Raw genomic sequence first — 25,572 nt, 5'->3', positions numbered from 1 at the left:
GAAAATAGATCATTCTGCTGGTTTTCAAACTGAGTTTCTCTTTTAAATTCTTATAGATGTCTGCTCTGAGTCTTCTAGAAGACCAAGGTGTACCTCCAAATAGCCTGAACACCTAACTCCGGCTGCATTACATGTGCATAGTAGTGGTCAGAAGTGTGGTTGGGTAGAAAGATGTAAATATTGTGGAACAGTCTTCTTACTACTACTTTCTGTCCACTGCTAGACTCTGCTTACCCAGGTTAAATTAGGCTGATTTGTTTCCATAACAAAAATAGCTGAGTCTGGGAGTTTTATAAAGAGGCTTATTTAGATCACAATTTTGGAGGCTGAAAATCCCATCAGTTTGGCTGCTGGCAGAGGCCTTTTTCTCTGTGTCACAATGTGGTAGAGAAGCAGGAAGGAACATGGTCACATACAGAAAAGGCCGTGCATAAGGCCTTGAGTGGCCCAGCTTTATAATCACTCTTGAGAACTCCCTCTACAAGACCAACATTCATCCCCTCCAAAGGCAGTGCCTGCAATGACCTTATAACTTCCCACTGGACTCCACCTCTTAAAGGTTCCACCACCTCAGTGCTGCAGACTGAGGACCAAGCCTCTAGCAGATGAACCTTTGGGAGACAAACCACATGCAAACCACAGCACGCCTACTCAGCTAGCGTTTGAGATGAATGCTTCTCGTATTTGAAAGCCAAATAATCCGTTTCTTTGGGATTGATTCTACCATTTGTCTTTCACTATTAACAGTTCATCAAGGCAGTAATCATCTGCAAGTTTTTTTTTTCTTTTTTTTTGCTTGCACATCTATGCTTCAATTTGGACAAGTCAAGCAGAGGGCTCCCCTGAGCTAGAGATTGCAGTGCGCACAGATGGGTTAGAACATGTCATCTATGCAACAAGACAGGAACAGCCCACTTCTTTTCTGATCTAGCCTCAGGTTATGTAGTATCACTTCTTCCACATTCCACTGGTTACAACGAGTTGTTAAGACCAGTTCCAGGTTCCAAGGGAAGGAAATTAGATTTGAACTCTCAGCTGGAGTGGTATCTGGGAATTTGTGATCATCTTCAATACCTTCATATAGCCTTTCACACTCAGAACCACAATATAGATTTTACTCTTTCACTCCCTGTTTGCCTTAATCAGTTCCTGCTGAATCTACCTTTTTTTTTTTTTTTGACAGGCAGTTAGGCAGTGAGAGAGAAAGACAGAGAGAAAGATCTTCCTTTTTTGTTGGTTTACCCCCCCCCCCCAATAAGGCCACTATGTTCGGCGCGCTGCAGCCAGCACGCTGCACCGATCCGAAGCCAGGAGCTAGGTGCTTCTTCCTAGTCTCCCATGCGGGTGCAGGGCCCAAGCACTTGGGCCATCCTCCACTGCCTTCCTGGGCCACAGCAGAGAGCTGGACTGGAAGAAGAGCAATCGGGACAGAATCTGGCGCCCCAACTGGGACTAGCACCCGGGGTGCTGGTGCTGCAGGTGGAGGATTAGCCAAGTGAGCCACGTTGCCGGCCTGAATCTACCTTTGAACTGGCCCTGGGATTCTTTCCTCCTCCCATCACCACCACCCTACTTTGGTCTCTCATTTTCTGTCACCTGAGTTTTTGTAGTACCCTACTTGCCTTGGGCACTCTGATACCTACCGCCTCCCTTCAGAAATATTTCCCCAAATCCCGTTGTCGCTATCCTGCTGAAACATTTGAAGTTCCATCTCCTACAGAAAAGATGCTAAACTTGGTCATTCAAAGCAATCCACCATTTGACTTCTACCTCTCTTTTCAGCTTTATCTTCTGTATTTCTTTCTCTTCCTTTTTCTTTTAAAGATGTATTTATTTGAGAGAGTTAGAGAGAGAGAGAAGAGACAGAGAGAGACCTTCCATACACTGGTTCACTCCCTAAATGGCAGCAACGGCTGGGGCTGGGGCTGGGCCAGGCAGAAGCCAGGGACCGGGAGCTTTTTCCCTATTTCTACGTGGGTGCAGCGGCCCAGGCCCTTGGGCTACCCTCTGCTGCTTTCCAAGGTGCATTAGCAGGGAGCTGGATTGGAAGTGGAACAACCAGGACTTGAACTGGTGCCCACATGAGATGCAGGCACTGCAGATGGTGGCTTAACCAGCTGTGCCATGTACTTCAGGCTCACACTAAATGTGCTCCATTCACCTTTTATTCTGAACATTCCCTGGATTATATCCCTCCTGCCCTTTGCTCAGAGTACTACCACCTCTGCTTGGACTCTCCTAACTGCTCGTTCATGCTGCCATGCCCAGCTCATAGCCCCTCCAAGAAACCTTTGTACTCAATCTCTTCTACTCGTTCAGCACCTTTTACTTCTAGTATCGTCCTCATCACAGTCCATGTTCATTCAGTTATTCCATGTACTCTCTACTTACCACAAGACATTTGAGTTTTATAGTACTGCCTTATGAATCACTTGTCAACTTTTGTTTGTCCAGCACTATTTTGTGCTATGTTGGGGTGTTAATCTCTGTATTGCTTGACTGTGTAACTGTCTTATTCCTAGTCTGCGAGGGCAAAGGTTTCTAGAGTACTTTTCTTAAAGATCCATTTGGAAATTATTTTCAGGGCTATGCTGTATTATCTCTGCCACACATTTTAGTTATGTGTTTGAAATATGCATGTAAGACTGTAATTTCATAAGAAACCTGAATTAGTGCACTTAAGTTAGTGAAGCTTGGGTATCTAGCAATGGCTTCCCTAAATTCCCTTGTGTCGATACCTGAAACCAAGTCATGGGTTGTGCAACATAAAGTTTCATAGAGCAGTTTCTGCAGGTGGTTTTATATTAGGTACACACCAGCGTAGTCCAGTAGAGCAAGGAGAACTGCATTCCATCCTCTAATCAATGTTCCAGGTTTTATCCTAGGAGTTTAACTCATTCAATCAGTATGTTTCACATTGCATGCTGTTTGAACATGAAACGCAGCATACTCAAAGAGATCATGGTTTCAAAAAATATCAGGGTACTTAAAAAATTCCTTGGAAAATTGAGTCAAAAGATAAGTTTATATTGCTGCAAAATAATTTGAAAACTATGCATATGGGTTTTATTTGAAAAGTTTCTAAATGATGCATATTATGAAAAAAACTTTGTGATTGCAAACTTTTTTTACTTTGCAACTTCAACTCTAACATGGATGCATTTGCTTATGAAATATGGTTGGGAAGCTATCAAACTAAAGTGTGCAAATGAAGATGTATAGTTTGGAGGCTTCTGTTATTTAATAGCAAGTGAATAATTTATTCATAAATAAAAAATGTTCATAGCAATTTATCTATGGATAGGGCTGATTGACACTGCTTTCATTTTCCAGTTTGGCGAGGCCGACAGGCTTCCAGAACCTGTTTCACACCTGTACCTTGGCATTCTGTTAAGCATGAGTATAATATGTGATGTTGTACTAGCCAGTTTACCAATTTCTTGTAGTTCAAGTTGCACATTAACTATTGAAAATCACTAATTCATTTTTTCACCACCAAAAAAAAAAGGCAAAAGAAAAACCTAGTCAATCTGACTGTAGAATAGTGATTATTAGGGACTAGGGAAAGTGCAAGGGAAAATGAATACAATTAGATGGGAGGAATAAATTCTAGTGCTTTACAGTACAACGAGGGGACTGTAATTCACAATAAACTTTCACACACTTTATGAATGACTGAAAAGGAAGAGCTTGAATATTCTCATCATGGGGTGGTGAGGAAGCGATGGAAATGTTGATTGCTCTGATTTGATCAGGAGATGCTGTATACATGTACATGTATTGCGGAGTCACATTGTATCCCAGAGGCATCTGCCATTATTACATATTAATGAAAAATTGTTTTTTAATATTTAAGGAAATGGAAATGCAAAGTAAGCAATTTGATCATTGCATATTGTATTCATGCAACAAAATATCACATTGTATCCTACAGAAATATATAATAAAGAAATAATTCAGTAGATATGCTGGAGAACATTTAATTTATAAGATTCTGTTGTTTTTATTCTTTTATGGTGCTCCGCGGGAGAGTGGTAATCAAAAATAACATATTTATAGGTAACAAAGTAAAAGGACCTGCTTCTCACCTGTACTTTCCTGTCTTATGCCCCGCACCATTTTTGTGACATCTAACAGCAAAAGACAGCTTTCTCAGCTATTGTCCTAGTGTTGAAGCAGAGACAAGCCATCTCTGCTGTGCCCTACAGAATTTCTGACCTGGGGCTGTCACTGTGGCTTAGTGGGCACCTGCAGTGCCGGCATCCCAAATGGGTGATGGTTCAAGTCCCGGCTGCTCCACTTCTGATCTAGCTCTCTGCTATGGCCTGGGAAACAATGGAACATGGCCCAAATGCTTGGGCCCCTGCACCCATGTGCAAGACCCAGAAGAGGCTCCTGGTTCCTGGCTTCAGACAGGCTGAGCTTCAGACATTGTAGCCATCTGGGGAGTGAACCAGCAGATAGAAGACCTCTCTCTCTCTCTCTCTCGCCTCTCTGTAACTCCTACAGAATCTTTGAGCATAATAAAATGGCTGCTATTGGATGGCATTAAATTTGAGTGGCTTGTCAAGCAGCACTAGATAACTGGAACAGGTTAGATGGCATTAACCAAAATGAATGAGAGACCAAGTGAGCAAGCTTGCTTTTAATGAGCTTGAAGTGCATGTAAGCCAGCTGTAGCAATATTTATAGATGTGCCTAGATATATAAAGAGAATTCCAGTCTAGAAACATAAATTTACCAAAAGCGTGTGAAAAGGCAATAATTGAAAAAGTGCTGAAGAAGATGAGTCACTTAGGAGATGCATGCAGTATCCTTTGAGGATACAGACTGAACTGGGGCTGGAGAAAGGTGCACAGTACGAGGTCTTAGGAGAGGAGGCTGAGAAGCTACTCCCCCAACAAATGGAATAAGGCAGAAGGAAATCAGAAGGGACAAATTGAGTTTGATAAGGATTAAAATGTTACAACAGCGGTTTGCAAATATAAGAGACATTAAAATAACTTGATCTATGTTAATCTTTGGTAAATTTGGAGTTAAATTCAGATATTTAAGAACAATCATAAATTGCCAGTATCTTCTCGGGTACTAAAATTTGGATAAATGAAATTATTTCCTTTAACCTGTTGATGTCTCCAATTTCTTTCTGTGCTTAAATATGAAAATCTTAGATTAACCAGTAGATGGAGCAATTTTGCTCCGGAAAATCTAATGCCTGGTTTCTGGTTTTTGTTTTTGTTTTGAGGGATTGGAGTAAGAAAGGAAGAAAAAGGAAAAAGAGTCAAGAAGAGGAAGGGGGTGGGGCAAAAAGATAGAGGCAAAGAACAGGAGAGAAAAAGAGGAGTGGGAGGCAGGGGAGGAGGGAAGATGAGAAAACAATTGGAAATCTGCCCTTGAACTATGTTACTATTGAAGATGTTACAACATGTTCAACACAAGCTGGTAATTGATTACTGGAAGACTGCAGTTGGCAATGTCTGTAATTCCAGTAAGGCTGAATATCTAAGGCAGACCTAGGAAGACTGAACTGTGAGTTTCCTGAACTCATGAGAAAATGCGTGCATTGTTTTGAGAGAGAAAAATATGTATTTGACTCTCAAAGGATAGATTATCTTGAAAATGATAGCATCTTGGTTATCTTAAAGATTGTATATATAGTTTGGAGAATTCAATATAGGGCATCTTACCCTTAGGGGGTACATGTGATAACTCATTGAGGAACAGCAAGAACATATGTTTATTAGCTCAAAAGCTCTATATCTGTAATTAGATGTGCACCATATCAAGCAACAAATGAAAGTATGCTATCATTCTGTAAAAATATATCAAGTGGAACTATAAAGCAAAACCCAAGAGCTTGATAAAAAGTTCATGGAAAATAAAAAAACTATGTATGGATCTCAAAAATTTTTGCACCAAAACAAACTTGCTTTTATCATTTCATTTGCCATGAACTTTTCCAAGTACCCTTATATGAAATAAGTGCACTTAAGACAAAATGTTTCAGAATGCCAAATGTGACACCTATATAGGCAAGTACAATTTCAAACATGAGGAGTGGTGACCCTTATACCAAACACCATGGAACTCTCATCTAAAAACATAGCTTAGGAAGAAGGGTACTTAAAATGTGAACATAAAAAGTTATGAATATCAGCAGACCAAATTATATAAAAGTGTCTACAAAGGGAAAAAATGTACTAAGGCAAGGAAGTAGACTGAAGCACATTTGTGATAAATGATTTCACTTCTCAGTCCCTAAAGAGTCAGTGGGAAAAAAATATGTAAAGTTGGAGAAGGCTTAGACTACACAAGCAGTACCTCCATCTTACAGATATTTTGAACTTTGCACACTGAAAATAGAGACAACCCTCCAAGTACCACCAGCAAAAACTACCATATTCTAAAGCACAAAAAAATTCACAAGAAAAAATAGAAATTATACTAACAATATGCTGTAATCCCAACAACACAAAAATTAACAAATCAAAAACTAAAATCTCCTAATCTCATTAATTAAGATTTTTTTAAACTTTATCTGAGAGACATGGAGAAAGAGAGAGCGAGAGAGAACAATACTGTTGAAGCTGTTGGTTCACTACCCAAATGCCTGAAACAACCAGAGTTGGGTTAGCCGCAGAATGGAAGCCAGGAACCCAAATCACTTGAGCCATCCCCAGGGTGTGTATTAGCAGGAAGTTGGAATTGGGAACAGAGATGGGACTTGAATCTCTAAAACAATTTTTTTCCCTTAGTCCAGCTTTAGGTCAAAGAGGAAATACAAACCAAAATAACTCAGTATCTGGAAAATAATGACAATATGCAAAATACCTATAGAACCTGTAGTATATAACTAATGCAGTGTTTTATTGAAGTCTTAAATATTTATATTGATAAATAAACAATAAAACTAAACTACCTTTCAATCAAAAAATTATAAAAGACACAACAAAATAAACCAAAGAAGAGGAAAAGGAAGAAATTAGTTAGGTGGGAACAAGACAAAGAATGCTCCTATAAGCTGAATCTCTCTAATCCAGGAGTTCAAAATCCAAAAGCCTCCAAAATCTGAAACTTTTTGAGAATCAACATGATGCCACAAATGGAAAATTGCCTGGGAAAGGAGGAAAGGATGGCCCAAGTACTTGGACCCCTGCACGCATGTGGGAGAAGCTCCTGACTCCTGGTTTCAGAGTGGCCCAACACAACCCATTGCAGCTATTTGAGTAATGAACCTGTGGGTGGAAGATCTCTCTCTCTCTCTCCCTCTGCCTTTCAAATAAATAAATCAATATTTTTTAAAAAGGAAACTTTATTTTATCCACAAAATTATTATAAATATTATATAAAATACCTCTGCCTATCTCTATAAAGTGTATATGAAACATAAATGAATCATGTTTACACTTGGGTCCCATCCCCAAGATATCTCATTTTGTGTGTGCAAATGTTGCAAAATCTGAAAAAAATTCATGATCTGAAAAACTTCTGGTTCCAACATTTCAGATAGGGGATACTTAACCTATATCACAACTATTACTGAACATTGTATTAAGTTAATAAGTTTAGACAAGGGAAAGAAATACAAAAATTCATAAAGAAGTAAATTGTAATAATGAAAATCTGAAAAAAAAAAAAACCCTGAAGTTTAACTAGTAAAAGAACAGATAAATAAATTCTGGTATATTAATGAAATTGAAGTGCACAGATTCTATGTTACATATACAAGATTACTTCAGAAAGTTTATGGAGGGGCCGGGGTTGTGGCTCAATGCATTAAGCCCACTTTGCAAAGCCAGTATCTCATGTCAGTCCTAACTCCTGTGCTTCCAATCCTGCTCACTGCTAATTGTGTTTGGAAAAGCAGCAGGTAATGAATGGCCCAAGTACAATACTTGGGCTTCTGCCACTCATGGAGGAGACCTGGATGGAGCTCCTGGCTCCTGGCTTTGGCCTAACCCAGCCTCAGCCATTGCCAGCATTTGGGGAGTGAACCAGTGAATGGAAGATCTCTCTCTCTCTCTCTCTCTCATACTCTGCCTTTCACATAAATTTAAAAAATAGATCTGTTTTGTAAAGTTCATGGAAATATAGAATTAAAATATAAATTTATTTTAGTGCAAAAGTTTGAAATCCATGCATCAGTTTTTCTTAAGATGCATTTTCCATGACTTTGAAGATTCTCTTATATATAAGTTATAGAGCAGTGAAAATTAATGTGGATGAAAATCAAACATAATATTGAATAAAAATAAAGCAACATGGAGAATACTACATCCAATATGATACCATTTTCTAAAAATTTGAAAGATGTAAAGGTAGTCTGTAGACTATTAACAGTTGCATACAGGCTATAAAACTCTAATGAAAATTTAATGACAAACACCAAAATTCAGGTGAGTGAGGAACAGAATTGAGGCGTGATTTACAGAGGCCTTCAAACCTTTTAACAGTTCTTATTTCTTGAATTGGCTTCTGATACATACTGGAATTTTTAATATTTCAATGTCAATAGGATATCTTAACATCTTAATTATACTGTATAAATATTGGATATCAAATATTAAATTAAAAATCTTTTATACTAGAATCAGGAAAACCTTTTTTAAAAAAGATTTATTTATTTTTTTTGAAAGGCAGATTTACAGAGAGAGGGCGAGACAGAGAGAGAGAGGTTTTCCACCCACTGATTCACTCCCAAAGTGGCTGCAACAGCCTGGGCTGTGCCAGACCAAAGCTAGGAGCCAAGAGCTTCTTCCAGGTCTCCCAGCTGGGCCATCTCCTGCTGCTTTCCCAGGCACATTAGCAGGGAGCTGGATCAGAAGTGGAGCAGCTGGGAATGGAATCAGTGCCCATGTGGGATACCAGCACTGAAGGCAGGGGCTAACCCACTAAGCCACAGCACTTGCTCCGGGAAAATTTCTTTACCCCAATACTAACATTTACCTTCAGAGAAAGGTACCTCCTTCTTTGATGGCCCGTTTTTTCCACTGGGATCTCACTCGCAGAGATCTTTCATTTATATATATATATATATATATATTTTGCCAGAGTGTCTTGGCTTTCCATGCCTAAAATAATCTCACGGGCTCTTCAGCCAAATCCGAATTCCTTAAGGGCTAATTCTGAGGTCAGAGTGCTGTTTAGGACATTTGCCATTCTATGAGTCTGCTATGTATCTCACTTCCCATGTTGGATCGTTCTCTCCTTCTTAATTCTATCAGTTGGTATTAGCAGACACTAGTCTTGCTTATGTGATCCCTTTGACTCTTAGTCCTATCATTATGATCAATTGTGAACTGAAATTGATCACTTTGACTAGTGAGATGGCATTGGTACATGCCACCTTGATGGGATTGAATTGGAATCCCCTGGCGCATTTCTAACTCTACCATTTGGGGCAAGTCAGATTGAGCATGTGCCAAATTCCCTCTGCAGTTTTTTTATTTGCATTCTTCAAAAAATCAAATATTTTCCCCTAATATTTAGATTAATGTATATACTTTGGGGAAATTTGGAAAATAAACAAAAGTATCAAAAAGGAAACACTAATCACATTTTATTTTACCACTCAGAAATAATCATGACCCTTCAGTGTTTTGGTCTGCTTCTTCCTAGCTATTTTCTGTGTTTTCTAATACAGTTAAATCATACTGTGGAGATAGTATATACTGAATATATATGTATATAAAATCATATATATATAATATATATAACATATATTCTGATTTTTGTCCCCTTTAACTTTGGCCTTAAGCATTTTTCCCGTTATTGAAATCCTTCAATGATAGAGAACACAGTGGAACTGCAAATAGGGAGTTTCTGGGAGTGAGCAGCTGCCTGAGTGCTCCAGCCCCTTGCTGCCCCGCCCCTTCCTCCATGGGAACTTGCTTCCAGCTGGGCAGGAGATTCAAAAGTGCTTTCCTGAAGAAATGAAATAGTTCTGAAGCAAAAAAAGGGACCACCCAGAGGCTTGGGTGTTTTCACCACAAGGCGGTTTGCTCTTTCCTTTGCCCCTACCCTTCCCAGTAGAGCTTTAACCAGGCTCTTGGGAATGGATGGACTCGGATTACCAGATATGTGAGGAGGACCTCCAAGGAGAGAAGAGAAAACATAAACAAGGAGACAGCAGAAAGACAGATTTCAATTAATGCCCTCAAATAGATGAGATTAAACTACTTAGAAATACAAGAGAAACCATAAAGATTTGAGCATGATTGCTTTTGGACAGCCAGAACTGCGGGAAATGGAAACAGGAAGGGAAGTGCTCTTCTTCCTTCTAAGCACTTACTACTACAGATTTGAACAGATTATATAAGTTAGGTTTGTAAAATATTAACAAGTAAATTTAAAGTCATGAATTTTTAATCTCAAAGCATCATTCTAATCATGCATATCTTTGCATCACAGTTTCTTACCTGAAAGAACTTATCATTCTGTTCACATTATGTTTTTTATCGTGAGTTTCTATTACTTCATCATGTTTTTAAAGAACCTCTTCCTGTTTTTGAGTTCACTGTTAAAATTAATTAAATAGACGTTATCTCCTAGTTAACTTTAATTTTAAGAAGTCAGGTGTGCTTAGAGAAGAGAATTATTTAACAGGTTCTTAAAGATTCAGGGAACTTTCTGTGTGATATTCATGGATCTGTTCTACCCATATTAATAAGTAAAACTAATCCTCATAAAATGAAAACTGTTGAGTTACAGGAGTTATACATGAAGAAGGTATTCCCGAGGGTAAGTGCTGGCCGATGTCCCAGATGTGTGACTTCTTTAAGGTTGTGCTTGAGAGTTTAAAAGTTACATTTTAATCAATGACCACCTAACAACTTGACCAGTTTCTGGGTTGTGTTGTCTAGAATAGTCCTCTGGCTCAACTATGAAGACGTTTTATGAGTTATGGAGGAACTTAGTGTATGTTTAAACAAACGGGATTTTTAAAGCAGAGTTTAGTTTTTGTATGTCTATGTTTTCTTCAAATTATATTTTAGTGACAATTTGAAGGAAATACTATCAATGGTTGAAAAGCCTCAACAAAGGATTTTTGCTGACCAGCAGGAGGGAAATGGAAGAAAATTAGCCTAATTTGCCACGGCCCAGCTTCTGCAGGCCCAGGGGATCCAGAAGGAGGCGAGGCGTCGGCGAAGAATGGCGATGAGGAGAGGAGGTTTAGGTAGCAAGGGAAGGCATCATTCTGCTGTTCCTTCTCATAGCTTTATTTTATACCCTGTTTACACATATTTTCATTAAGCCTTCTTCCTCCTAAGCCTCTGTTCTTTCTGAGAAAGAACACATCACAAGTGATCGTCTATGTGTAACCTTTCTCTTTTAATCTTGTTTTGTTTCATTTTCCTTTCATGGTCTCATCCTAACCTCCCCATTAATCTTTTCTGTATTCATAGTGGATTCGTCAGTTGTATGAAACTTGCTTAACTTATCTAAAGAGTCTAGACAAAAAAATCTAAGGTTTCATAGGTTAATCTATTTATTTTAAAAGGTTAAAACTGAAAGAGAAAGTGCTAATGATTATATCCTATTTTTCTAAGGTAAATCACACCCCTAACAGCCGTGTTTTTTATGGAACTTATTCCATTGCATAATGTAAGAGTTCCTTGTTCCTTTGTTCTACATCTCCAAGCAGGGGCATAACATCTAACCTTTCTAAGAGTGGTAGTGCTTGTTCATTAATCCACTTGAAGTAATATTAACTACACACCTACCATTCTCATCATACCCTCCTGTTTAAGGCAAGGGGTGGGGTCTGTGGGAACAAGCACCTGCATGCTCCTTCTGTTCGATTTTCTCATAAAACTCCTCATTACTCATGTTCCTAACAATATTTTGCTCTAGACAAATTTTAGGAGATTCCCCTCTTATTTCTCCAGTCATCTCCTGTAACTTTTTTTTTTTTCAACAGGAACAACACTTTGTTTACATTGATATCCATGATTCCCACACCCAGACCCAGTGACTACATCATTACTAAGCCTAATAAAAACAACAGAGAAGATGGCTTCAGTTCAGTCAGGGGCTTCCTGCTTTGCGGACTTTCCCCTCCTCCAGCTGTGACTTTGTCGTGCAGCATGGATGACATTGCCTCCGCCATCTCCCCCTTTTTCATTTTTTTAATTGAAGAGCTTTTAATTCCAATTTGGTGGTTTGAGTACTTCTGCTCAATGATCAGAATGATGGATGTCTTTCATTCTTCCAGGATAATGACTGGAAGAATAAGAAGAAGGAGAATTACAATTGCTATGCTTATGCCAACATTGATTAGAAAAGAAGACAAAGTCTTGCCACTAACTAGAGAGCTAATATTTTTATAAAATGTGGAAGCAATTTCGGGAGCTGTCAAGATATGTGTTTGACTTATTTGTTTGATTTTTCTTGTAATGAATTTAAATCAATAGACATATTAGTATGCTGCCATATGCCTTTTAAATAAGCTTAACTAGTGTCCCATGGATCATCAGTACTATAATAAGGATAAGGTGTTACACAAATCCATTTATATTACAAATGACCATGAGCTGGCTGGCGCCGCAGCTCACTAGGCTAATCCTCCACTTGCGGCGCTGGCACCCCAGGTTCTAGTCCCAGTTGGGGCGCCGGTTCTGTCCTGGTTGCTCCTTTTCCAGTCCAGCTCTCTGCTGTGGCCCAGGAAGGCAGTGGAGGATGGCCCAGGTCCTTGGGCCCTGCACCCGCATGGGAGACCAGGAAGAAGCACCTGGCTCCTGGCTTCGGATCGACGCAGTGCGCTGGCCGTGGCGGTCATTTGGGGGGTGAACCAACGGAAGGAAGACCTTTCTCTCTGTCTCTCTCTTGCTCTCTAACTCTGCCTGTCAAAAAAAAAAAAAAAAAAAAAAAACACCGAAAACAAAAAACAAATGACAATTAGCTATCATTTCTGGTTCTTATGTTTTTGACTTGATTTCCTACAAAAAGCAAAGCTTCTTCTAGTGCACTAACTCGAGCTTCTATTTTTTTTTTTTTTTATCAATTTGTTCTTGTAGAGCCAAAGCCATAGAAATGTTTTGAAATAATTGATTTACATGGCAGCTGTATGTACTTCTTGAACTAAAGCAGTAGTAGAGGCAGCAAACGATCCTAGAATTGCTATTAAAGCAGTAATTCCCAAAATAAGAGCAGCCACAAAGCATTTAGGTCTACTTAGGCCTTGATTAATAAAATCAAGTGCTTGTAATCCTGGGTCATCATACCATGGGGAATCTAAATGAACAGGCAAAAGTACATAGGAAGGCTGGTGTACATTAGGACCTATAGTTGAATCAATACAATTTGTTATAGTACAGTTGATACAAGTTATATTAAATAAATTTGAGCCTATTCTACTAATATCTATAACTCTATGGTCTTTCACCAATAAAGCATGTGGAGGGCCTACACAAGCACTAGTGACTTCGATTTGGGGATTTTCATTAGGATGTTTAAAAATAATCATGCCTATAGTGGCCAATAATTTATGTAGCTCAGGATAAATTTGTACTTGTCCATCTGGAGTAGCAGTGATTAATAAAGGAACAGGCCACCCTGCTGAGAACCAACGATTTACAGGCTCAGGTTTCCTAATAATATCATCTGTCCAACTGTATCTTTTTTTTTTTTAATTAGGGGGTGATTTAGAAAAGCCCTATAATCAGAATCAGGACCAGATGCAGAATAATCATAAATAGATATATTACTACCCAGAGGATAAAAAACAAAGCCCTTATAATGAAATACAAACACACAAGTATGCCAAAGAGGGTATCCATTGAATCTACCTACCAATGTCCAAAACCTTTCAGCATTTATAAGTAATTTTTCACAAGAAGGGATAAGCTCAGGAGGCTCTACATCAGTCATCTCATCATGATAATTATAAGTTCCTCTAGTAAGTATAATTAATGCCCACAAATCTCTAGAATAGGAATCAGATTTTGGGGAATTGGTCACAGCGCTTCTATAATGTAAAGGCAAACACCCAGGGGAGAGTAAAGTAGATATAGAGCTGAAGCAAACAGGAGGCAAATCATTCTGCCCCTGAAATATGAATTTATATGATGATCTTTTTAATATGAAAAAATTACTTTTCCCACCTAAGAAACCCAAATTATTAGTAAAAATTCTAATATTTTGTCTTTCCCACACAGCAGGATGTAGCAAAGGGGGGTCAGGATAGTACTCTCAGTACCGAGAGGGTAATTGAGCAGAGATTAATACTACCTGGCAAGCAATAACAGCCATCATTGCAACAAACATACTCTCTGGCGTAGGGACAACTGATTGAAATTCAAACAGCTCTTGAGCTCAATTAGTCAGTTGTTTAACTTGACCCCAAGTAGGAGGATGAGCAAAGCGAGTAGAATGTGGCGATGATATTGATGACGACAATAATGCCTTGCTTCCCTGTCTCCTAAATGCCTTGTTTCTTTTTCCAGATAGACTTGTTGAAAAGAGTGTGCTCTTTATTTTTTTGAAAGATTTATTTATTTGAAAGTCAGTGTCGCTCCCCCTCTTCGCAGAGGAACGACACAGGACCCTGCGCTGTTCTTTTGTCTGCTCGGCCCTTCCCGGGTTTGCTGCTGGTCCTTCCCGGGTTGGCTGCCAACCCCTCCACCTCCGTGGAGGGGCAGCTCCCCCTGCCACTTTCCCCACTTCCGCGGGGGAGCGGCACACCGCCAGCCGGCTCTCTCGGGGGCTGCTCAGGTGTGCCTTCAGGTGTTCCCTTTAGATGTTCCTGGTGCATGTTGTCTCTCTCCTCCTTTATAGTCCTCTCCCACAAATCCCAACTCTGCTACCCACACGCCGAGTACGCTGCTCTCCTCCAATCAGGAGCAGGATCAGCTCCTGCAGGTTATTGGTCGAACTGGAGGCAGCTGTGTAGAAGTTGTTTACTCCCTTTCAGCGCCATATTGTGGGAGAGCAGATGCATAGAATAAGTCTTAATTCCAGTAACTTCGTCTAGTCCGAGTTGCTCCCCACAGTCAGAGTTACACATATATAGAAGGAAAGGCAGAGAGAGAGAAGCCTTTCATCTGCTGGTTCACTCTCCAGATGGCTGCAACAGCTGGGGCTGTGCCGATCTGAAGCCAGGAGCCAAGGGCCCCCTCGGGGTCTCCCACATGGGTGCAGGGGCCCAAAGACTTGGGGCATATTCTACTGCTTTCCCAGGCCATAGCAGAGAGCTGGATTGGAAGAGGAGCAGCCAGGACTTGAACCAGTGCCCATATGGGATACTGGCACTGCAGGTGGCAGCTTTTATCCACTATGCCACAGCGCCGGCCCCAGCGTACTAACTCTTGTTAGTGGTGATTTGTTTGAAAGATCTACAGAGGAAAGGAGAGAAGGGGGGGGGTGTGGTCTTCAAGCAGGGGATCTTCTGGCAGAGGAGGCAGACTCTGAAGACTCCTGGGACCGTATAGCTGTGGAGGTGTTGTTGGAAGCGTTATTGGTCTTTCTGCCTGGATGACATTGCCTCTGCCACTACTTAAAGAACAAAACTCCACAGCCGTGCCCTGCTCCCTCTCTATCCCCAGTGAATTAGAGGAAGCTCAGGGGAAGGAATAAGCCAACTTGGAGCTAGAGTAACATTTCACCTCCTCCCTGGACTATCACACAATCTGTCACCTCAGCTTCACTCTTTTATCGTATGGTTGCTGCGAAATACAACACAGGTCAGCAAAATATGATCAAAGGACTCTTTTGTTTAATAAAAATGGGTCACAAGAGGAATAATTCTTCCTGAAATCTTTGGGCTTCCTCTCAATGGCATTGCATGGCTCTTGCATGGCAGGTGGGTGGAATGCTCTCATTCTTACTTTAATTTTTTTTTTACTCTGATTTTGCAGTGTGACATTCTGGGCTCACTGTTTGTTCCTCTATTTTTAGTGCTTTGTTCTAATGGTAAATGAAGCAAAAATACTAATGAGTCTTCATATTAAGATAACATGAAACTGTACCTGAATTTTTAATTAGTTCAGAAAAATGTTAGAGAAGTATAAATAACATCATAGCATTGTGTTTTCATTATTTATATATCTTTACTCTTGCATATATTGTTTTTCTCTCATCAGAAAGTGTTTTAATTATATAATTATAATCTTTTTCATAATTTATATTTTTAAATGAAGAACTTGTTTTTTTGCTCACATCTCTGATGAAGTTTTATCTTCAGGATTAATATCAACTCTTTTTATCCTATTACTAACATACTTTCTCTTGCATAGACGCTTGGATTTTTACTGCACATCATTTTTTTAAAAATGGCCAATTTTGAATAAATTTTTTGAATAAATTTTCCAAAATTTATACTCAATATGTTGTTTCTAAAATGTATGTCATTCTTTATACAATGGTTTCATTATTTCATCTTTATTTTGTAGTGTTTTTCATCTTTTCTTTACAGTTCTTCAGTAGAAGCCAGAGTCTTGAGTTGCCCCAATTAGGAGCCTCTGACCTACTATTCTAGTTACGTTTCTTCTCAATATCCATGGCCAAGATTTGGCTTCTAAAAGAAAGGCTTTTGGTCTTTTCAATCACTTGCTGATAGGGTGGGACTGCCTTATTACTCATAACCACGTGACCTAATTTTTAATCAATCTTGGCATCCAGTCTTTATTGCACATATTTTAAAACTGCTTGTCATTTATTATCTGTATCTTCTCATTATTTTCTTAGATTTGTATAATTCATGTGCTCCTTTCTTGGAAAGGGAAAATCTAAATGTAATTTATATAATTGCTTCAGGTGATGAGACTATTTACTCATACTTTTAACTTATCCCAGAAGTAAAGTAACTTGATGTATAATAAAGAATAAAGAATAAAATACAATGGGATGAACTCAATCAGAAATAAGGAAAGTTGGAAGAGAGAAAGTAATTGTGGAAAATTCAGATGGGGTCAAGAACAAGGACAGTATCCAAGTGCTTGCCAAGATCTGCAGCCTGGCTTGGCGTTAATCCCTGTTGTTTTCTTCCCCAGCTTCAAGTCCTTCCCTTTGTAGCCTGGTGACCACAATCCACTTGTACTAGAGTTCTCCAGAGAAATTAAACCCATAGGATGTGTGTACACCACACACATGTGTGCAAATGGACACCCATACCCACACTCACTTCAGAAAGTTCATGGAAAATGGATCTAAAAGATTACTTTATTTTGCTGTAAAAAATTTGAAATCATTTTCCATGAACTTGCTGAAGACTCCTTGTATGCATGGTTCCAACAATTTTGCACCAAGATGAACTCACCTTGTAATTCATTTTTTCACAAACTTTTTGAAATACCTTTGTATATTTGGTTATTTTAAGAAGTTGGCTAAAATGAATATGGAGCCTGGCAAGTCTAAAATCTGCAGTTCAAGTCTGCTGACAGAATTTCTTCTTGATCAAGGGAAATCAGTCTTGTTCTGTTCAGAACTTCTACTGATTAGATGAAGCCCATCTATATTATTAGACAAACTGTTTTCTTTAAAATCCACATCTTTAAACTAAATCTTATCCAAAAACACTCTTACAGAAGCACCTAGAATAATGTCTGACCACATGTATGGACACCATGGCCCAACCAAGTTGATCCCACCCCTAAAGCCTGCTACTTCCCTTTCCTCTCTGTCCTGCCTTTCTTCTCTTTCCCACATGCCCCCTTTCCATTTTTCCTTTTCCACGAAGCTTCACTCCACGAAGCTTCACTCCTTTTTTCTCACATCTTACACTAAAGAGACTCAGGATTACAAAGGGGCCATGAGGCTATGCGTTCCTACTTTCTGGGTTGAGTGAGGTTCTCTCCCTTCTGGCCAGTGATTGCTTATGAACAGGCTTTGGGTCATCAGAGGTTTTCAGCTTACTCCTCCTCCAACACCTGCCTTCTTTCACCCCCCTGACATCCAGCTGTTTGTGAACATTCCTCAAATGACCACAGCTCTATCTCCAGAGCCATCAATTCCTTGAAAGGGCATTAGAGTAGGAATTAGCTTTGCTTCCCTAGGCCAAATTCTTTAGGTGCTAAGGAAGCCTCTGTGCAGAACTGTGGCTTTCACAACTTAGTGGTTCCTGTGGGTACAGCAATAAAACCATTTCCTGAGTGGTCCAGTGTGCCTCCACCATGCTAGTGCCACAACCCCACCCCAAGTCCCATTGGAGAGCAGGGAGTCCAGGCCAGAGCCAAGGTGTAGGCATCAGCTGTCCTACTTGCCAGGGTCTGGAATCTTGGGAGGAAAGCTTATGTTCTAGCTTTCTTTCAGAGGAAACAAAAAACAAACATGAAATAAAAAATAAGACCAAAAGTGCAACAGGAAAAAGCTGTGTTAGCTGTTTGTGGTGTTTATCGTTTTCCTTTTTAAACAGGAACCTCAGAACCCTTAAATACAGGAGGATCATACCTGAAACACTTTATAGTATTCCTGTAAAATCTGAGCCCAAATCTCAGATTGTCATAGCTGCATGACCTGGAGATGTCACACAGACTCCACTCTTAAGTTGATTCATCTGTAAAATGGAATGATTAATGTGTACCTCCAAAAATTCTATGAGAAATAAATGAAATAATGGATGGGAAAGAATTCCATAAGTGTTAAGTGCTGTACAGACATTAGTAATTTAGCAACTCAGTTAAAGCTTACTGAAAATACTAAGATTATCAGATATTTTTAAAAATAGAAAATTGGGCCAATGCTTGATTAACACTTAAAGAGTAGAGAGAAGAATGGACAAGATTCGTCAGATAGACAAGCTTAGTCATTTTTTTTTAACTTTTATTTAATGAATATAAATTTCCAAAGTACAGAATATGGATTACAATGGCTTCCCCCCCATAACGTCCCTCCCACCCGCAACCCTCCCCTTATCCACTCCCTCTCCCCTTCCATTCACATCAAGATTCATTTTCGTTTCTCTTTATATACAGAAGATCAGTTTAGCATACATTAAGTAAAGATTTCAACAGTTTGCTCCCACACAGAAACATAAAGTGAAAAATACTGTTTGAGTACTAGTTATAGCATTAAATCTCAATGTACAGCACACTAAGGACAAAGATCCTACGTGAGGAGTAAGTGCACAGTGACTCCTGTTGTTGACTTAACAAATTGACACTCTTGTTTATGGCATCAGTAATCACCCTAGGCTCTTGTCATGAGCTGCCAAGGCTATGGAAGCCCCCTGAGTTCACTGACTCTGATCATATTTAGACAAGGCCATGGTCAAAGTGGAAGTTCTCTCCTCCCTTCAGAGAAAGGTACCTCCTTCTTTGATGACCCGTTCTTTCCACTGGGATCTCAGTCGTGGAGATCTTTCATTTAGGGTTTTTTTTCCCCTCAGAGTGTCTTGGCTTTCCATGCCTGAAATACTCTCATGGGCATTTCAGCCGGATCCGCATGCCTTAAGGGCTGATTCTGAGGCCAGAGTGCTGTTAGGACATTTGCCATTCTATGGGTCTGCTGTGTATCTCACTTCCCATGTTGGATCATTCTCTCCCTTTTTGATTCTATCAGCTAGTATTTGCAGACACTAGTCTTGTTTCTGTGATCCCTTTGGTTCTTAGTCCTATCATTACGATCAATTGTGAACAGAAATTGATCACTGGGACTAGTGAGATGGCATTGGTACATGCCACCTCGATGGGATTGAATTGGAATCCCCTGGTATGTTTCTAACTCCACCGTTAGAGGCAAGTCAGCTTGAGTATGTCCGGAATTGCACATCTCTTCCCTCTCTTATTCCCACGCTTATATTTAACAGCGATCACTTTTCAGTTAAGTTTCAGCACTTAAGAAGAATTGTGTATTGATTACAGTATTCAAACAAAAGGATTACGTAGAACAAACAAAAAAAAATACTAAGAGGGATAACATATTAAGCTGCTCATCAATAGTCAGGGTGAGGGCTGATCAAGTCACCGTTTCTCATAGTGTTCATTTCACTTTAACAGGTCGCATTTCCTCTCCTCCCAGTGGGAACTACATATGTGCATATAGGTTTGCATTGTATGGATAGAGGCATCAGTATATTGCTTCTCACTGTCTCTTAGCAACATAAAAATGATAATCACCATTTTAAAAATTCTATTTATTTGAAAGTCAGAGTTACAGAGAAGGAGGGAGAGACAGAGAGAAAGAGAGAGATCTATTCACTGATTCACTCCCCAAATGGCTACCCATTTGGGGTTAAGCCAATCGGAAGCCAGGAGCCAAGAGCTTCTTCTGGGTTTCCCACATCCCACATGCGTCTAGGGGCCCAAGAACTTGAACCATCTTCTGCTGCTTTCCCAGGCACATTAGCAGGAGCTGGATCAGAGGTGGAGTAGCAAGGACTCAAACTGATGCCCATATGGGATACTGGTGTCTCAGGCAGCAGATTTACTCCCTATGCCAAAATGCTTGCTCCGATAATTGCTTTTTATGCTAAGAAATTTGAATAATCTAATGGAGAAATGTAGTTGGAAAAGTGAGAATGTTCAGTAGTAGATATTTACATTCACATATATATCGAAATATTATACATATATTTTTGTATGTATGAGATACTTCAAAAAATTCATGGCAAAAATGTAATTAAAAGATAAGTTTATCTTGGTGCAAAAAGCTTTGAAATCCATGCATGGCTTTTTCACACTATGTATTTTCATAGTGTGTAGTTTAGTGTAACATAACTTTGAAATCCATGTAGAATTTTTCATAATATACATTTCCGTTAATATTTTGAAGTACCCTTTTATATATCTGTTTTGTCTGGAAACATGTTATCCTCCATGTATTTTAACTTTCTTATTTAGCATTGACTTCTGGCCGACTGTTTAAGTTTTTTTATTTTCATCTTTGTTTTTTTCCTTTGTGGTCAGGTATACCTTATAGATCACCTTAGCTTAGCTGAGAACAGTATACCCACGATAGCATTTGAACATGAGCCACATCAAAGATTGACAAAATAATTTATTTCCTGCTCCTGCTCAAGTCTTCTCACACTGAGTGTGCCTGGTGGCCCCAAACACTCCCACCTGCAACGATTTCACCTCACTTTGGGCTCAAACATATTTGGTATCAGTAGCTTTCATGTGACTCTTGCATGACATTTAGTAATATGTTTTTTTCTATATAAATTTAGATGTACACGTATGGCCTCTATTTCCTCTCACACCAGCTAATACTAATAGCTAACACCGACTGACGAGTTATGATTTGCAGAGCATTGTTTTAAATTTACATGAGTTAACGTATTCAATATTGAGATAATCCTGTGAGAGTTATCCCATTGCAAACAGGAGCAAACTGAGGTGTGAAGGGATGAAGTATCCACTCCACACCACAGAGCCAACTGTTGAGTTGGAAGTGATCTGGCAGGGCCAGCATCATGGTGTAGAGGGTAAAGTTGTATCCTACAATGCAGTCATCCCATATGGGCTCCTGTTCCACTCTGGGCTGCTCCATTTCTGATCCAACTCCCTGCTGGTGGCCTGGGAAAGCAGCAAACCATGGCCCAAGTGTTTGGGCCCCTGACATCTACGTAGGAGACCTGGATGAAGCTCCCGATCCCTGGCTTCTGCCTGGCCCAGCCCTGTCTCTCCTTCTTTTTATCTCTGTAATTCTGACTTTAAATAAACAAACACTTAAAAAAAGAACAAGTAGTCTGGCTCTCAGTTTACACACTGAATCACTGAGTTATAAAAGCTTTTGTCTGGCAGCTTGGGTATCCGCAGCTCCTAAGCACGATATGGATTCAGCTGAGGATCTGAACTTCTTGTGGTTGTTGCTCTGTGAAAATGAATCCTGTCGTTACGAAAATAAATATAGAAAAAAAGGCCTCAAATAATGTGACTTTCTATTTATTTATTTATTTTTAGATTGAGCTTTCAGTGAGTCAAGAAAGGCATGTTAATGATGTCAGAGTTTTTCTGCATTGTTTTTTCTTTTTTTTTTTTTTTTTTTTTTTTGACAGGCAGAGTGGACAGTGAGAGAGAGAGAGACAGAGAGAAAGGTCTTCCTTTGCCGTTGGTTCACCCTCCAATGGCCGCCGCGGCCGGCGCGCTGCGGCCGGCGCACCGCGCTGATCAGATGGCAGGAGCCAGGAGCCAGGAGCCAGGTGCTTTTCCTGGTCTCCCATGGGGTGCAGGGCCCAAGCACCTGGGCCATCCTCCACTGCACTCCCTGGCCACAGCAGAGAGCTGGCCTGGAAGAGGGGCAACCGGGACAGAATCCGGCGCCCCGACCGGGACTAGAACCTGGTGTGCCGGCGCCGCGAGGCGGAGGATTAGCCTAGTGAGCCGCGGCGCCGGCCTTCTGCATTGTTTTTTCAAAGTGTGAACCTGTAGTTTAGTGACACAGCTACAGAAGCATGGATAGAAACTCCCTATTCTGCAACAAACAAACCACTTCCTGGATCTGTTTATTCATTTATCAGCAATATTCTAGCTAAACCCTTCTCCACTTACAGGGTCATATGCTCACATCTATGTCTTGGTATGGAGCATAAATAACACAGAGGGCTGAAGAGAATGCACCTTGTAGCCAGATTTTTGGGTCAGATTTCTAGTAATTCTGTTTAAATAATGAGTATCTCAGTAGCATGGTGGATAAAACACTTATAAAGTGCTTATTGTGGTTCTAGCACTGTTTTAAGTGTTTACTATCATTACTAAAACTCCACAATTTTGGGACATGTACTTAGTTCAGCCTTCTGCAAGCAGGGGCTCTGACTCCGGTCACTCTGAAGGACAACAAAGGAAAGCTTCCGTCTCACTAGGTCATCACATCCTAGTTTTAGAAGAGAACTGTCTTGGGCTGTTTCCTACTGCTTTACCAGAATCCCTGAAAGTGGATAATTTATAGAGAAAAGGCATTTGTTTCTCATGGTTCAGGGTTCAGGAAGCTGTGAAGTCTAAGGTAAAGGGGCTATGTCTGCTGAGGCTGTCTTACTGGGAGGAACAGTACAGTGTCCATCAGTAGCACAGGACATCACATGGAGAGACAGCAAGAGTGAGTTTGCTTTTAGGACAAAGTCACTCCCTTGATAACCGACTAATCCATTCATCCATACATTGGTTAATTCATTCATGAGGGCTGTGCCCCCCACCACCACCCAGTGACCTTCTCCAACTCCCATATCCAAAATCATTAATGTGTGACATTGGGATTAAACTTTGAATACATGAAATCTAGAAAATGAGAATTCAAGCCATAGCATGAGCCCAACTATAGGCTGCTCATGCTTTTCTAAAATAAACCTAGTAGGTGATAATCATGTTTCTACCTGAACATTTCCAATGACAGGAAGATCATTACCTACCAGGAAATTTCATTCTGTGTTTGGACAGCTAAATTATGAATAAGCTTAAATTTTATATTAAACTGAACTCTAGTCTTCTGTAAATTCAGCCCACTGTTTCTACCAATGGGGTCAGCAAAACAGTGGTTTTCCAGTTTGTCTTGGGCAAAACTGCTTCAGGAGTTCTTAAAGTGTTTGGTTCAAATTTTTATTTTTTACTTTTTTTTTTTAAAGAGATTTTATTTGTTTACTTGAAAGAGTTACAGAGACGCAGAGGCAGAGAGAGAGAGAGAGGTCTTCCAACCACTGGTTCACTCCCCAGATGGCTGCAATGGCCAGAGTTGTGCTGTTCTGAAGCCAGGAGCCAGGAGCTTCTTCTGAGTCTCCCATGCAGGTCCAAGGACTTTGGCCATCTTCTTCTGCTTTCCTAGGCCATAGCAGAGAGCTGGAATGGAAGTGGAATAGCTGAGACTTGAACCAGCGCCTTTATGGGATGCTGGCACTGCAGGCAGCAGCTTTACTTGCTACACCACAGCACCGGCCCCTGGTCCAAATTTTTATAAAAGATTTATTTATTTATTTATTTTAAACTTTATTTAATAAATATAAATTTCCAAAGTACAACCTTTGGATTATAACAGCTTTTCCCCCCCATAACCACTCTCCCACCCGCAACCAACCCATCTCCCACTTCCTCTCCCATTCCATTGTTCATCATGATTCATTTTCAATTATCTTTATATACAGAAGATGAACTTAGTATATATTAAGTAAAGATTTCAACAGACTGCACCCACAGAGACACACAAAGTATAAAGTACTGTTTGAGTACTAGTTATACTGTTAATTCACTTGGTACAACACATTAAGGACAGAGATCCTACATGGGAGTAAGTGCACAGTGACTCCTGTTGTTGATTTAACAACTGACATTCTTATTATGACGTCAGTAATCACCTAAGGCACTTGTCATGAGCTGCCAAGGCTATGGAAGCCTCTTGAGTTCACAACCTCTGATCTTACTTAGACAAAGACATAGTCAAAGTGGAAGTTCTCTCCTCCCTTCAGAGAAAGGTACCGCCTTCTTTAATGGCCTGTTCTTTCCGCTGGGATCTCACTTGCAGAGATCTTTCATTTAGGTCATTTTTTTGCCACAGTGTCTTGGCTTTCCATGCCTGTGAAACTCTCATGGGCTTTTTAGCCAGATCTGACTACCTTAAGGGCTGATTCTGAGGCCAGAGTGCTTTTTAGTGCATCTGCCATTCTATGAGTCTGCTGTGTATCCCACTTCCCATGGCAGATTGTTCTCTCCTTTTTAATTCTCTCAGTTAGGATTAGCAAACACTAGTCTTATTTATGTGACACTTTGACACTTAGACACTTAATCCTATCATTATGATCAATTATGGACTGAAACTGATCACTTTGACTAGTGAGATGGCATTGGTACATGCCACCTTGATGGGATTGAATTGGAATCCCCTAGCATGTTAAAAGATTTATGTATTTGAAAGGCAGAGTGACAGAGAGAAAGAGATCTTCCATCCAATGATTTCCTCCTGGCTTCCCACGTGGGTACAGTGCTCATATGGCATATTGGTATCGTAAGCAGCCGCCTAAGCTGCTACACTATAACACAGGCCCACCAGTTCTAGATTTATTAAAAGAAAAAGCCCCACATTATTTTCTGATTGGTACCTTACATATAATTTAACCCGGAATTTGTTTTCAAAACAAGAGCAATAGCAATAAATGAAAGTCTCAATTTGTAGTGTTATCTAATTTCCAAGTTGTAAATCTTCTAAGAGGGTGCAAGTTCAAGCTACCCATATGACTTTCTACTGAACAGAGGCAGTTAAGAAAAGATGTGTACCCTTGGCGCTTCCATTGTCTCTTGCAAGCCGAGCTTGCCAGCTCCAGCACATCAGCCATGTGTCTTGACAGAAGGGATGAGAAAGATCCAGCATCTTTATTTCTTCTTTTTTCCTTCCAGCCAACTGAGGCAGATGCTGAGAGATACATGGAAGACTGTATCTCCCCTTAACACCACTAAACTTTCACTCTAACACAAATTTATCTCAACTGCACTCTTCTTTAACATATTATATATACAAATACAAGCTTTTACTTGGACAATGGTTTTCACTGCTAAAAATGTCTAAAAATCCTAAGCTGAGTCTTCAACAAAATGTGGACAAGGGTGAGGGCCCTAACACACTTGTTCAATTTGCACCCCTACTCCAACTCCTCCAGACATACACACATCACTCTGAGTTCTTTAGGTGCTAAAGGCCTTCATCTTCTGTGTTATT

At 39.9% G+C, this 25,572-nt stretch overlaps 1 protein-coding gene across 2 annotated transcripts in view; it reads left to right on the top strand.

The window, feature by feature from the left end:
* Window positions 1-25,572, top strand: part of CPOX (coproporphyrinogen oxidase) — a 77,681-nt gene that overhangs the window by 17,584 nt on the left and 34,525 nt on the right. The window contains exon 8 of one of the 2 annotated variants that reach the window (XM_070071951.2): window positions 57-3,964. The exons of the other annotated variant lie outside the window; for it this stretch is intronic. The gene's annotated coding sequence lies outside the window, so the exon portion shown is untranslated. Of the gene's footprint in view, window positions 1-56; window positions 3,965-25,572 lie in introns of those variants that run through there. 2 annotated transcript variants of the gene reach the window in all.

This window comes from Oryctolagus cuniculus, chromosome 4, assembly GCF_051225735.1.
Source record: "Oryctolagus cuniculus isolate XC-2025 breed Fujian yellow rabbit chromosome 4, ASM5122573v1, whole genome shotgun sequence".
Taxonomy (NCBI): Eukaryota; Metazoa; Chordata; class Mammalia; order Lagomorpha; family Leporidae; genus Oryctolagus; species Oryctolagus cuniculus.
The sequence above is the reverse complement of the archived record's forward strand: the minus strand, read 5'-3'. Positions and strand labels throughout refer to the sequence as shown.